Source organism: Homalodisca vitripennis, chromosome 7 (assembly GCF_021130785.1).
Source record: "Homalodisca vitripennis isolate AUS2020 chromosome 7, UT_GWSS_2.1, whole genome shotgun sequence".
In the NCBI taxonomy this organism is placed as follows: domain Eukaryota; kingdom Metazoa; phylum Arthropoda; class Insecta; order Hemiptera; family Cicadellidae; genus Homalodisca; species Homalodisca vitripennis.
In genome coordinates this window covers 30,816,514-30,833,731 of record NC_060213.1, presented here as the reverse complement: position 1 = coordinate 30,833,731, position 17,218 = coordinate 30,816,514, and positions in this window count along the sequence as shown.

Here is a 17,218-nt window from a genome sequence, read left to right as displayed (position 1 = left end):
GCTGTACACTTGACAGAAATCTGTGAGCACGTAGTGTGAGCGAAGTCCTGTATTGTTAATAACATAATAATTTCTAATACTAGGTAAACAAATTTAATTCAATTCAGCGGGTTTTATCAAGTATCAACATGCCAATTAGAGTAGCTGCACGTAATCCATAAATTAAAATGTGCACTTAAAATGTGCAATAAAAATGCACATGCACTAACGCCCTACACCTGGACTGAACTGAGGGAACAGAGGGAGAGGACAAACACAGCACTGGTGACGTCTCAAGGTCAAGCAGACCTGCCAACTGCAGGGAAGCAAAACTTGGAGACTTTATAAATCAGTCACGAAATACTAGAACACTTTACGTCATTGTGTACAGAATCTAGGACACATTAAAACTAGGGAGTGCTTTTTCAATCGCCCCTATAAATATGAAGTAATACTAAAACTACGTACTGCACAGAGATGACGTCATTAAAGAATAATTTTGCTAATTGCATGAATATTTTCTTTAAAAATAGATCTAGCATGACAAAAAATTCTAGTTATAGCAATGAAAGCACCAGCACTTAAATCATTGTCCGCTTGTATATAAGTTTTCTACTACAAAACGGCAGCTCATCACAATCTGTGACTCACTCGCAGATGTTTTCACTGTTCCGCGGCGTGGAGATGTTTCATATCTCCTTTTTCTCATTTATACCTGAGAGAATATTCTTTTTACTATCAGCTATGAGAGTTCACATTTATTTTATATTTAACAGTTCCATCGGTTAAAATATGACTAGAAATTCATTCCTAGAAAAATATAATTTTGTATGTAATATTTTAACTGACATACTTTCCACACTCTGAATGTGAATTCTAACAACGTACTACCTCAACATATTCATAACACTCTGATTATAAACAAGCAATTTCTAATATCTAGGAAGAGAATATTTATTCCCTACATTGTAGTTACTATATATAGTGTGAGACAGACAAGGTCTCCTAATTATATATCAGAAGAATGTTTAAGTTATAAAAATGACACAAAATGGAACATAGGTACGCGACATAAAAATGTGTTAAGTCGCGCCAATTTTAACTTTATATACATTTTTGGGGTGGTCATATTTTAGTAAATATATTATTGTGACATTTAATGTAAAGGGTATTTAACGCAGACCAAAAATTTGCTTCGTTTAAAATTAGTGTGATTTTTAAAACACGGAGTTTAATGTTAAACCGCGGTTTCTTATCTTTTGGTCAGGCATTTTGAAATTGAAAAATAATTTTCAATCTAACATCACAGCATTTTTGTATATATTAGAGTTATTAATAATGTTCAATGTGAATCATAGGTTTACATTTGAAAATTCTTAGACTCTAACTCGGCCTTCCTTCAGTTTCGTCTCATTAAATCGAAATGGTGCCTGTGAACACATGTATACTAAATTGGGAAGTTGAATTATTCCTTTCAGGTATCTTGCATCCTCTTAGGAATTCAATTTTCTAAAGATTGTCTACCAGGGTTAATTCATATATTTACTGTCATACGGTCTTCCGTTCTGGGCAACGGCGTAAATTTTAAATATGAAGAAAGTTTTAAACTACAGAAGAAAGTTGTAAGGTTAATATTTGGATTGAAAAATAGAGAGAGTTGTCGGAAGGCGTTTATCAGAGAACGCTTTTAACTTTAGCATCATTGTTTATATACTTTATTTGGGTGATTGCATTATAAGACTTGCATAATTTTCCAATTCATCAACATCAGTATGTAATCAGACATAAAGATCTGTTGATACTACCAAGTCACAACACTAACGTGAAATCCATTGCTTTCCTCCAAAGAGCTGCCCCAGTATTGGTTCATTTAAAAATCAGCTGAAAAATCTTTTGATTAAACATGCTTTTTATACTGTCGATGAGTTTTTGACTAAACCTAATTTTACATGATAAATTACTTGTATACAAATATTATATTACACTTACACTTCATATATTGATCGTGTCTGAAAATATAAAAGTACTATAGACAATTAAGATGTATTATTATCATTATTGTTTTTGTTATTGTTATTATTAATATTATTATTACTCTAGGAATGTACGTCCATGGGGGTTTGTCTGTCTATATGTAACCTAATATGGATATCTCAAGTATATCTTTAACTTTAAAACTTTCAAGTACCGTATTGTAGTTCAATATTTACATAGACAAGAATGAATATTATATGTTGGCATGTATATCCATGGGAATTGACAGCGCCATTCAAGTTACCCAGTAGGCTTGGTTACTCTCTTCTTTGTGACGGGGAATACAAAATTTTCTTCCTGTCTTTTCTCTCTGCCTTTCAGCAGGGCATTTTGATAATAAAAAAATTATGGTTGCCTGTAAAGTCGGTTTTACGGGCGAAGATTTTACGTGACAACGTCTTTTTCTCGGTAGAATATTTATTGATATGAATATTATTAAATTGCACAATAGGAACAAGGAATTGAATGAAAATAAGAATTGCACAAATTTTAACTATAGAAATATATTTTGTTTACTAAAACATTGTACATAATTTGAAATTAATTAAAATTTGTTATTGTAAATGGTAAAGTTGAATAAAACATTTACTAAAATTGGAATTTGAAATTCTTGCTAAACACAGTTAAATTCTAACTCCGCGCGTGGTGATTGGTCGGTTTAGTTCGTTTGTTTGGTCGCACTGTTATGACGACAGGTTAGAGGTTATAATTTGTTATTTTTAATGTTTGACTAGCAATACGCGCTGTTTCTTCTCAATCGACTGAATTACGATTGATTGCAGAGTGATTTAAACTAATAATTTACTTAACACTATCAACATTTGTTAATAGTATGACATAACCTATAAACTCAGTTTCTCAACTTTTGTGTCAATCTAACAATTAATCAATCAATCATAGTTTACGATACTGAAATATCAGTGTACAATTATTTACCTTTATTGTTGTAGTTGTTGTAAATGACGAATCTAAGCACTCCACATTTTCACGAATAAACATAGTTATCTGCTTTATCCCGTGCGGCGGACCCACAGTTATCTGCTTTATCCCGTGCGGATCCCGTGCGGCGGACCCACTGGACGGGCATCGTAACGTTACCGGGCGTTACACTTTTTCATGAGTGACTCCGAGCCGCAACCTAATTTAAGACGTTGTCACGTCAAAACATGATATATACTTGACCAAAACCTGTTACGCATCACTTATTGTAACGTAGTCCTGCCTTGTTTATAGTAACACTACTCACAGAATAATGTTCTACCTAAGTTAAAAATGTTATTGAATTCAGCGATTTTATAAACTATCAAAATGTATCCACAATTTAGGACATCCCTTTCTCAACCTCAGGGGGCGCAGTGCAATACCCATTAGTTTGCAGAAATAATTTATTTTTTTATTTATTTACATAAATTTCTGTATATTATTTAGTGTTTTTACCTGTAATAACTTATTATATGTTACTAAAAAATAACTTAGAGTAAACTTGACATTGTACAACATACAACCTATCGTGAAACTTGTCCCATTATGTGATGAGGAAAGTGCAGACAGGATTTGATCGATGAGATATGGCAATGTCATATTGGTCTCGGAACAATGGTTGTGTGACAATGGCTTGTGTGGCTCAGAACAATAACGATTGTCCAGTCATGTGATAATGTGACAATGGAATTAATTTTAATCTCCTCGTCTAGATAGATTTTGGCTTTGTCACGAGCGAATCCACCAATTTAGAAGTTGGATAAATATTTCTTTAAGAAATGCAGTCACCACCTTTCAGTGTGTTTTATTATATAAAGGTAATTATTCTAAAACGCACTATATTTTATTTTAAAAATAGCTCACAAAAAGCTTACAAAAAATATATTTAAAAGTAAAAGTAATCAAATGTATGAAATAATAAACCACATACTGAGGAGAAGAAAAAATAAAACCAAGTGAAATAAAGACACGGATAAACAATTATTATACATTCCGTTACAATAGTACTTGAAAGTACGGATGAACACATATGTTTACAAAACAAAAAAGTAAAGAAAAATTTAGATAAAATAATAGCATTTTGTAACGTGTGGCAGTGTTGTCCTCTGGCTCATGTTTGGTAAAATTATGTAAAGACTATCTGCTAATGTTACCATGCTAATGTTACCATATTAGCATAATGCGAATATAACATGCTAATGTTACCATGAGGATAATTGCAATAGATTGTATACATATTGTTGTAGCACTACTTTGATGACGCTAGAGGTCAGGTACATTACGGTAAAAAAAAAGTTTCGATAACTATAAAGGAGCACCTCTTAGAAACGGAGTCATTTTGTTTGAAAAGTATAACGATAAAACATTTACATTGTACTCTGCAAGTTTTGGCGTTAAAAGAGTCCTTTGGTGCTTCTTCCTGTTTGAAAATTAATAAATCCAGAAAAAATCAAACTTAATGTACTCTTATAAAAAATTTCCTATACTTTTTGTCACTTATCTAAATATTACAGTAATGAAATTAATAAGTGCTATAAAATATGATTTGCAATATTACAATATAAAAACGTCCTTAGCCAAAATATTTACAGAATGAGTATAATTACATGGAGTTGAATCCCAGGTCTCTTTCAGGTAAAGCCAAATGCAATTGGGTGACATTTATGTGACTAAATTCACACAGTAGTGTGAATAATTTCAATAATATATAAATATTATTTAAAAATTATTACAACCTAATAATTTATTACTTTTTATGCCAGAAATGTGATAGGAAATTAATTTCTAACGTTATTAATTAGCGTTATGTACTCCTTTCTTATTTTAATTATTAATTCCTGGCTTTAAAATTTAATTTCGTGAATTAATATTAGGTATTATTCTTGAAACTCTAATTGAAACTTTCAGACGATATTCGTACTTGCATTGTGCGTATAAAAGGTTAAGTAAAAATGGAAATTAATATATAATAGAAAAAAATAACATAGTAAAACATAACGTTGAAATAGTTACGATAACTAATTTCTTATAAATGAAAATATACGAGTAGTCCAACAAATGAAACCCAAGCTCGAATTTTCATTGATAGTTTGTTCCTCAGATATATCTTAATTATTTATAGTAGGTAACAATAAATAAATGCATAGTTAAAATAATATAATTTTTTTTTTGAATCAGTTCATAAAGAAATATACTAATGACAGGACGCAATCATAAAACGATCTTTCTCATTATTAAAGTTCCATATATTCAGTGTTTACGCGTACTTAACCACCATTATTTAAATAAAAACTTCTCTTGGTATATGTTCATATTATTTAAAAGAGGCAAACGTTATCAAACTGCAAGGTATAATATGGAATGAAAGGAAATATAATACATTGTGACTGATAAACGTTGTAGACACCCTTTTCAAAGAAGTAAGTTGTTAATCGATATTAGTAACTTATTTTCAGAGAATAATAGAATAGATTGTTGTAAATTTGTCATACGTGAGGAAAATCTATTTGTCAAAAATATCATATTAATTTTATGTTTTTGTTTTCAAACAGATCATACAATAGAAAATGTATAAAACTATTCAAATTAAAAGACGAATTTTAAATAACAGCTGATACTTTATAATTGAGAATTTAGAGTTGCTCTATTCAAATTGGTTTTATTCAATTTCAGGAAAATAAGGCAACAATTCTTCGTGTTTTTTGATCAACACAGTTTATTCTTAGTTTTAAATCACTAGAAAAGAATAATGCAAATTTTCATTGTATTTGCTGTTGAGTCAAGAGTTCTTAAGTAGCTAAACTTTTAATTTAGAGGGACCACGTTTGCTCTTAAAGTTATTGAGAACTCACTTCCTTGAGTCCATTAATACTTGAGGTCCACTACCAACTGTGGAGACACGACAATCTTGTTCTGTAAGTGACATTTGTAATTTTTACAACTCTGATACAAATAAAGTCACATATGTTTATATAATATTGTATTTCAATTAGTAAAAAGCGCTTATTCATAAAAATAATTTATATTTTTGTACATGATCATTGTTTTTTACAAAATTGATTAGGTATTCTTACCTCCGTCAAATTGAAAAACAACCAATAGGATGTTGTGACAAGTTAATTGTTTCGGAGATGTAGTTCCATCTTCAGACTTCAGCATAAAATTGAGTCCGGAGAGTAGCTTTATTGTCCTCCAGTCAGATCACAAAACAAACACATAAATCACAGTTTACAAAGGCGTATTGGAACTATGTGAGCCTACATGTACACGGCATAACGGAAGACTGCGAAATCCATATTATCTTCGACACTCCGTTATCTCCGCAACGTGTACTTTGTGTCATACCTCGCCGACTTATTTTGTTTGAATTGATGGAGATAAATTTGTCTAATTAATTGTAATTTTAATCCAAACCAGGCATTACCAAAAAGTTAAAAATTATTTTACAAACAGTAATTTATAAAGGTGTGCATTTGCCACATACCTTACTTGTGTTTTGGTACATTTAGTTTGCTATAGTTTTTAAAAGAAAAGCTTTTTAAAAAGTGTATTAAACTTTTATTTAAAGTAATTTGTCATACACTTTAAATATAATTTATTTTGTTCTTTGTGGAACCATTTGTCCACAATAGTATAATTAATAGCATTCTTTCTTGAAAAATTTATCAAATCTATGGATCAGAAAAGTTCTTGACTCAAAAATCTTTAGGGCCAATAAATTTGTATGAATTTGGAGAAATATTTTTTGAACTAACTTAGTAAATGAGTTGTCTTATAATAGTAATCGCCTGACTGGAAATTGATAACAAATGCAGTCGCGTGATGTAGGGATAAATTATTTTACGTAGTTGGATGTTCTTGAGGCTTTTGGTAAACCTGATACCAACAAAGGTGATGGCTAACGGGACGCATATGTGTTTGGGAGTGCCGATGGCCGAGAGGTTGGACGTTGGACTTTGAGTGTTGAGTTCGAGATAGCGCAGGTTCGAATCCTGTCTGTGGCCGTTGCACTTTTTATCAGTACCATCGACCTTTTACTCTATCGACTCTCACCCTTATTCTGTTTGATAATATACTCGCACAGGCCAGTGGCCCATGAGGACGGGCAGAATAAGGCATAAATGGAGATCGGCTTCTCCAAAGGAACGCCCAAAAACGGCCCAATTATGTGGAGGTTTGGATTGAGATTGAGAGAATCAAGAAGACGGAATCTTAGATTTTAGACCAGGGTTGGTTTGGATAAGTAAACAACAGGGCTCTTTGAGTTTCCTGATAGGTTTATAATTTTTTGAATATTGTATCCGGAAACACCAAATGATTGAGGGAAACTACATTCTGAGTATTTGAGACATAATAATTTATGTGTAATTTGTAACAAAATATTCAACATAGTAATTACCAAGCCAAAGGCATATACGGAATTTGGATATTAAATTGCAAGGTATTTTGTGTTATACAAAAAATTTGTAATATAAACTATAATTAAACTTTTCTCAAATACAAATCTAAAGAGAAGTACATTTAATCTCGGGATCAACAGAAAAAGAAATTGAAGAGTAGTAAGAATTGTTGGCCACCTTTTCATTGACGAAGTGGATTCTGATTAGATTGGTTTATTTTCTCTCTGGAGTGTCTGAAAGAGAGTAATACTTTTTTAAGTTTTACCTTTATTTTGTTATAATTGAAATGGTTTCGAATTCTAGTTATAGAAATCAGAGCCACATGCTGTTACTTTATTACATTATTTATAGCTATATTTATTATGAAATATTTTCATTCCGGTATTAATAATACAATAGATTAACACATACTTATTCATCCGCTGTTACTCTATATAAACTATTTTTTAATCTAAATTGAGATTCTATCATTTGTTTTTCAACAGATATTTTTGACATGTAATACGGGTCAAATAGATAACAATTCAGTCACTTAAAAAGAATAGCAAGTATGTTTTTATAACAGGTCAGTAATAATGATTGTTAAGAAAATTTTATATCCACCCCAATTTGCTTTCACTGTAAGAAGTTAAAATACAATGGCCTACACAAGACATGAACCGTGGTACATACCACGTACATACAATAAGCAAATGTGTCGTTTGTAGGCATTTCTTTTTTATAAGCAATACTATTGTTTTACAAGCAATACTATTTATATTGTTTTAAGTCGCATTCTGATATACGAAATACAGGCTACTCTATCCCGAGCATTTGAAATGGTTTATAAAAATATATTATAAGAATTTTCTCTCCCATACAGTAATTAAAGAAAAATTAAGAATTAGTAAAAAAATACTAAATAATCTAACAGTCGCAAGCAAACTGTTCAAGTTAAAAGTTTGGTTTTTCATGGAATAAATAGAGCAAGTTCTAAGACGAAAATTTCAGGAACTTTAGTTAAGGTGAGCGATAAATTGGTTACGATATTATTTTCTCAGATTATGTTTTTTTAGACCTAAAACTGATTGTTAGATAAATTAACTGTGGTTATATCACCAGTAGAGAACTAGACAGAGAGCCCAAAATTCGCTTCCTTGACTTTAATTTTAGCTGAAACTAATATAACATTTCAGTGCGATTTTAACGTTTCGTTTTGAGTTGTGTAAAGATGAGAAAAGTATGATTTGAGAGAAAACTTATTTTATAGTTTTAACCAGTTCGATACTCAGCCATTTTGAAATCCAAAACAAGATCGGCAGACGGCAGACTTCTTTCTTATGGATAATGTCTCTTCCGATTTGAAGAAAAACAAAGTTTTGTGTTTATACAATGCAAATGTTGTCTCAGCTCCTGGAGTACAAAAATGTAACTTAAACTAGTAAAATTTTGAATGAGCCTTACTTGAAAACCACACTTTTGTTTATGACGTAACTCAGCACCTAAACTGTCTCAATAATAACTTTCTCAAGATAAACAAGACAAGAATTGTTGTTGATTGTAGTTCTCAAGACCAGAAACATTTTAAACTGTCAAGAACAGAGTTGCCACGTTTGTTTTTTGAGTTGTTGGAGGCTTTCTTCCTCAAGTACACAAGCACTTCTTTCTATCTGATGTCTAGTACAAATGCTATTATTGCAAAATATATTTTAGTGTTGTTATATCTGAGTTACGTAATGGATTTTAAGATGGTAGCAATGTACTCCTACTTCTGTGCTTCAACTATGAATAGAATCGTTTTCAAGATTAACGTCTTATTTATAATATTGAAAAGCAGGAGCATACAGGTTTTGCTGAAGGTTTATGCAGAATTTTAAGTCCCTACATATTTAAGTCTCCAGATATCCTTACGGATAGACCAAAAATTAGGCAGAGCAAAAATTATTTTAAATGAAATGAAATAAAATATGCCTTTATTCAAGAGGCGAAGTTAGGGCTATTTAGCCCTCTCTACCACTCAACCTCACATAATATACAGATATATATATATATATATACATATGAACATTGAATGACCTTAAATAATAACAAATTACACTTGAAATTAAAATTTAAAAATAACCAAAATATATACATAATATGTAATAATTAAAAATAAAATGTATCAGCTTCATATGTAGTTAAATTCAAACAAAGATAAATTAAAACTTAAACTAACAATTTAATTTTTAAAGAATTTCTTGTTATTGCTACATTCATTCTCTCAAACACAGCCTGACCACAAGCACGCCACGAGCACCGCCACCCGCCACCCCTACAGACCGCCCAGCAACAAGTCCCTGACCCCCGCCCCAAAACGAGCTCGACCTTAAATGAAATGAAATGTCAGTAAAATGTTTCTGTAAAGTAGAGCTTTAAAAGAAGTGCCATATGAAAAGTTTCGAGTCGCACCTGGGACTTACAGTTTTAGCGCATCTTGTTCCATAAATAGAATGTATAAATTTTTAGTTGATTCCCGGACTCTAACCGTTATAACTCTAACCGTTCTCTTAATATATGTTTAAAACAGCTTAACTAACTCAACCTGTATATTTTTATCCACCAAAAAAGACATTTTAACACTGTGATTTAGAATAATAGTTACATATTTAAGTGTGTATTTCATTATTTTAACCAAATACTACAAAAAATAAGTATGAAAGTTTAAATTATGAATAATCTATTATGGATTGTCACTGTTAAAAAGCACTTCTAATTCCGTGTTCGTGCTCAAATACAGTTTGAGAAGCACAACACAGGAACCAGAACGTAACAATATAAACTTGGAAATGATAAAGTTAAGCCGACAAACCTGTTCTTGTTCTGTTTTGCAGACCTCAGAAAAACTTTCATTCTTGTACTTTCATATCCCCTCGTGGTTTTTGTTGGATTCTTTACTAAAATAAAATAAAAAAGTAAAATTTCGTAGCATATAACTCTAATGTAGGCTTTTCTTTTCTTTGAGAATTATTTTATGTTTATCAATAAGAGTGATTTTAAATTGTACAGGATGTTTTAAAACAATTCGCTGACATCGTAGGGGAAATTTTACTTATCTATTACTCAGAATTAAAATTAATTGTGTTAGTTATTAGATTAGGACTTTTATTTCTATATGACGCTTGCAATACAATTATTGTTAATTGTTTCCTGCAATAAAGAATATTATTATTATTATCGTTCTTATGACTATAGTAAACGCATTTTTAACTATGGTTGGATTAATTGTATGTAAATCTTACTGTATGTATGTGTTCTTATACATAGAATAACCTTAATCTACGTGGATGTTCACATTAATAATATATATTTTAAATTATACGTTTTACGTGATTCCATTTCAAGATGGCGGCCATTTAAAATAATTAAATAAAAATAGCTCAAAAACAAACATCGCACAAATATTTGACAACATTAACTGTATTTAGAAATGTTTATGTAAATACAAGTATATATTTAACTATGTAATTTAATCTAAAAAATAATTAAAAAGAGGATTGTAGGAAAACACATTTGAGCAAATTTATGTTCACACAAAATGATTTGTATTCGTCATAAGTTATTATAAAATACCGTGCCCCAGTTGTTGGCTTCACTAATTATCATCTTTAAGTAGTTAAGCTATTTTGAGGGGCTAAAAATAAAATAAAAATAATTAAAAAGTCATCTTCACTCCGTTAATTATTATCACCACTGTATGCGCTAGGAAACTTTATATATAGTGCGCGCGTATATTGGTGGTCGTAAGTGGCACTCTAGTATAAAAAAACTTTAACGAAACAAAACTCCTAAAAACCTATAAAAATGTCATGCAATGCAGAAAATGGAGAATAAAATCTATTTTTTAGTCAGTAAAGCACATCTTCCCTTCTGTTGGTCGAATTTATGTAACTTAGATTTTTAAAAAAAACGGAAAGTGACTATAACCAACTATTTTACCACTTCACGGTTACTTATTGTCTTCATCTTTAAATTGAAAACTTAACTTAACATTGGCAAGATTGTATTACATGAAGGTGAATATCTTTCCAATGCATTCTACTTCTATCTGCACAAGGTATTTTTATATTACACCAAACAATTTAGAAAAAGTTATTTTTACTTTTTAGAGGGTCAGCATTACAAAACTACACCCATATGATTTACAACCACTGGATGAGTAATATCTATACTTACCTAAAACCACTGGAATAATATGTATATAGAACTGAGCATAAATATGTCTGGGATAAAAAAAACGCGTTTTAATGCAAAAAAGCACTAAATGTATAAATGTTTTCTGTTAAAAACAACGTAAACACTACTTTTAATTATTATAATTATTTATTATTATTATTATTTGTTAATTATTTAGTATTTATTTTATATGCATCTTGCTTTATAAATAAATAAATAAACTGTTACTAACATATTCCCAAATGAAATTATATGTTATCTATCCGCTTTTCTTTGTTTTAAATAAGAAGTCATTAAATAAAAACCTCTTAACATTCAATTTTTATTTACTTATACTTATATTATGTATTTGTTGATTTAATACTATGGAACTCAATTGTGCCAAAGGAAATGAGCTGTAAAATCTAGGGTTAGCCTGTAACGGGACACATAAAGGTGCCTTTGAAACCGGTTTCCAAAAATTGGTATGGATCCCAAATATTTTGATAGCTTTTAATTAACCATTTATATATGAAACAATTTAAGATAAATCTTTTGTCTCAACTCTGAACAAGTAAAATTCATTTAAATAATTCCAGATTTTAAAGTAGAACAGTTAATAGAATTATTATTAGTAATAGAAAAAGAAAAGGTGGCCCTAAATTTGAAGTACATTTCTGAGTACCCTGTACCATACTGTACGTTACAGCAAGAGTATATAGCAAAAAGAGGAATATAGCATTACGGTTCTTCTGTAATGTAAAAAGAGTCAAAAACTGTATTATTTTACCAAGTAAAGTTACACGCTGGATTTTGTTGATTCGGTTGCATTGAGATTTGTTTTAAAAGTGTAGAATATTCTAAATCGGTATACTGTTGATTTCAATTTAAAGGTAAAGCCTCTTTTGATCATTCCTGTTTGGTGTTTCGGTTCAGTAAATAAAACTCTTTGTGGTTGGAAGTAATCATTGAGATGGAATTTTCTTTGATTGAGAATATCACAAACTATTGGAAGTATTACTTGTTTATGTGTAATACTGTGTAGAGTTTCTAGTTTAAAATATTTCTGGAAAGCTTTAGAGAAGGGAGTAAATTATTGCCGTATTTGATCTGTGCAAATGTCTGAAATAATGTTTGGCAAGGTATACATCACTTTGGAGATCCAGTTTAGTTTATTGATATACTGTAGGCTTCAGGCTTATCTCAAGATTGTAATGTATCCTGGTTTATGAGTAACTTGATTTAATACTTTGGAAATATTTAAACAGCAGTTTTTTAAAACAAAATGCGAGTAAAAATAACTTTAGGTCAGAAGTGTGTTCTATTCTAAATATAACCTGGCATAAAAATATCAGACAGTTTATGAAATACGAAATTGCACGAATAGAAATGGCAGGTCCGTATTACTTCCTTTCCTATTATAAAGGGATATCAAGGTAGCTTTAAGTCAACGATTTACAATGTTAGGCAATAATCTTTCTTGTTGAAAAATTGAACGATCAAAATCGCAAGGCATCGAATACAAGATAGATTGCCTAGTAAAGTAAAATAATGAAAAAGAACAATACTCTCAGGTCAAAAAGTACAGAAACCCTGTTTGAAAGTTGTTTCCTCACCAAACAGATTAAAAGTGGAATCTCCACTGTTTCAACTCGAAATTACAAGAGTAACGAAATGTATCAATGTACATTTGTTTTCAGAAGCAAAGAAATATATAAATATTATCAAAATCGGTTAGGCAGTCAAGTAATTTTTCTGAAAGGCTAATTAGATCTTACAATAGTTAAGTAGTATATAACTTAATATATATATAATATATATATATATATGCAAACACACACACACACACACACACACACACACACACACATATATATATATATATATATATATATATATATATATATAATGAATATATATATATATATATACAGGTGGTCAATCATTAGGCTGAGTCTCACAACGAGCATTCTCGTTATCTCATGGCATCAGCTCGTGAGGGGAATAACTTTGTGAGATTCATAAACTTACGATACAACCTTAATTAGTTCAACTTTAAATTAATACAAATGCTACATAGAACGCAAATTTTTTATTATTATAGTATACTACTTTGTGTTTGGGCAACGCAATTAATACTGTGTAGTTTTACGGTTAAAGTGCCTAATTGTTTCCATTAAAACATTTAAAACACCTGACATTGAAAGAATGCTTTTCATTAGAGAGGTGCATGTAACATGAGAGATGTTTGTGTTAAAAAACGAGGACCTCAAGGCTATTTAAGTAACATGGGCGTTGTTTTCGCTTCTGCAGTGAAACATACGCCTCGTCCTTAATTTAATGTTCTGTGTAAAAAGTACTTTGGAGTTTATGAAGAAAATTATTGTAAGAAGTCATAAATTTGGATAACAAGAACCTTTGATAAATTGTAACTCCAGAATGCACAATAATCGGATGAAATTCAAACAATGTACCAAATCTACTTGTAACATAAAACGTGTTGTTTAATTACTGGTGTTTTATTTAAATACTATATTAAATAAAACTTATAACAATAAAAAATAAATACTTATGTTATAAAAGTTATGGAGAGGAAGTTACGTTTGAACTACTCGAACTAAGATCATTTCGTAATGTTGGGCTGTTAAACGAAAGAAACATCTTATCTCAAGAATCTTTTTTTGTTATTTAGCAGCTTTGATAAAAGTACATAAAGTAAAGCTCAAGTTAAAAAGCTTCTCGTTCAAGAGGAAACGAAGTTCTATTGAGAGGCTGATCCACTTCGAGCAGGTATTTTATTTATACGAGTAATCGAAATCACTTACAGAAATCGTTTATAAGATGAAATACTTTGACTTAAATTTTATATTAATTTACTTGTGAACACCATCATCTGAAACTTGCTTGGCATTTAAACTTGGTCTTTAATATATAAAAATCATTTAAGAGTGATTTGTAACTCCTTGCTTAACTTTAGTTAATTTTTTGCATTCTGTAATCCAGTAAATTATTGTGGAAGTGTACAGAAACTTCATTTACACACAAAGTGACAGGAGTTATAAGTAATAAGTTTACACCAACATTCCTTTAGTCCGGAGAATACCTATGGAATTTAACAACGTTGCACTGTTCTCAGAAAGTCTATTATAAAAATACCTAATAAACATATTTTTGTATTTATGGTAAAAACTGTGTGAATAAGTGTTAGAATACTTTGAAGGTAGTATATACCGCGTTGTGCATGTTTATTTTATTTTGCACTATCACAATAGTTTCATTCTAGTCTTTTACAATAAAACAATTTATTTATTGATTTATGTATATTACATCGAAAACATTATTGCTTTTACACTTTTATAAACAAATTCTTTCAATAAACTTCAATACCTTACGCAATGTGATGAAATTAAAACTTGTCTATAAATAATTTATAGAACTTTGATGTGTTTGCAAATAAAAAGGTGTTGTGAGGTAAATAAATACATAGTTTATATTTTGTAAAACACTATTTTAATTAATAGGAAATAAAGACTATTACAAAAATACCCTTTTAAATAAATAAAGGTTTTTTTACAATAGTGTTGTATTATAATGATCTCAATTTCTTATATTTCAAAATTTTGTAAAATATTCGATTTTTTTTGATTTTAGATTGCATTTGTATGGTCTACTTGAAGTTATTTAATTTTGAGAATGTGTCATAATATGCGCTAAATGAGTGAGTATTATATGAGTTATATATTTCTACCTTTCTTATAATTTATGTGTTTTGTATATTTTAGAAAGTATGGCTAGTTTCTAATACATTTTAAACGAACTATGATTTGATTATTGACACGGTATAATTTTTCTGTGCTTTTTAATGTTCTTTAAATTTCGTTCAAACATTACTACAACTAATATTTATTTGATAAGAGTTAGTGAAGCCTATCGTTTGAGTATCTATACAAAATTTAAATATTGTTTGACAGTCTATAGAAAATATCTCAAGAAGAAACAAGCCAAACTACTTTTATAAAGCTTTATTTCTATATAGGCAACATATTTTTCACTGACCATCTCTTTCATTGTTTCATTTTTAGTAAAGTAGTTTTAGAATAGTTTAGATGAATTCCATCGCGCCCTTGGACAATATTTAAAAGTAAGTAATTTTTTGTAGTCTTGTTTGAGGGTAGTCTGCTCACTGATAAAACATTGATTTCGAGGATCTCTAAAATGTTCATGATTCCAATAAATCTCCAAATACTTAAATTTCTTAATTTTTTTATAACCAAAATGTTAACTTTAAATAAATGCGTCATTTTGTAATATCATTATTGTTTAGTTTTCAAATGAATGTCTTTGAAATTTAGTACTAGGCAATTTGTCATTAAAAACATTTTCTAAATGTTTATTGGTAGGATGCGCTACATTATATTGTCAATATTACAAATATGGGCTTTTCCAAAAGAATGAAAGCCGGAATCTAAGTCGAGAGAATAACAGCATTAGAGCCAATCTCCAGGACAAATAAAGTCGAGAGCTGGTTTAGAGGATACTCGTTTTTACGATCAAACGTGATCCTGTTGTGGGATTTACTTTCACTTAAACTGGACTCCATTTATTGTGCTCAAGTAACTAAACATGACAGAAATGTTTTTGGCAATACAGATTTACTATTGGTTGAGCATTAGCAAAGTATATCATTCGAGGGGGTGAAAACCCCTTTCTTTTTGTCTGTATGCAGGATATCTCGTAAACAAACTGACATACGTACTTGAAGTGTTTTTGTACATGAGTCTTCGATTGTTTTGAATTAATTGATGCTGAACGTTACTCCGTTTTTTTTAGGTTTAGCAAGCATTTTTACATTGTCCCCATGCTTAATGATAACGGTAATTTGCAAAATTACAAGACAAATAAATGTATATGTATGTCCACACGATATCTCTAAAATGGAACTCTCCTATATACTCAAAATTTAGCATGAAATTTAATTTCTACCAAATTCGATGATGATCCATGTCACTCCATAGGATTTTACCGAGTGTTAGTAAAGATTGCTGTGATAGCAATGACAAACATCATAAATTAAACAACTTTTTAAACCGATTTGTGAACAATCCTTAAAATTTTTATCATAATATTTTGTGGTTCGGTTGGTAAGACGTCCGTTACATTCTGCCCTGTATTTAAATACTCAAAAGGTGTATATTTCTATACAGACAGGATAGAGTTCGATAATTGTCTATGCCCCTCCATAGGAATTTGCTGAGAGTTAGCAATGCCTTTAGCTCAGGGTGATACAATAAATTGAATTATAAACGGGTTCTGAAAATATTTTCTCCAATCTGTTTTTCAGTCAATCTGTCTGATTTTCAATGTTCTACAAACTCAGATGTGGGCTGGATATTTTACATAGCACGTCATTTCTATAACTATTTAACTTTAGTTAAAACTATTTATATAACTTTACAAGTAAAGTTTTAATTGACGATTGGAATAGTCTTCTTTGGAGTTTGACTGAGCCTTTACGTAAGATTCACATGATATTTCGAGAGCAATTACATCTATAGATTTTAGTTAGGAGTTTTTCCTGAAACTCCATATATGAATACAGAGAATTGAGTTTGCTTGAGGTGCATGTCTGTCTATGGGATATGAATGAGCGT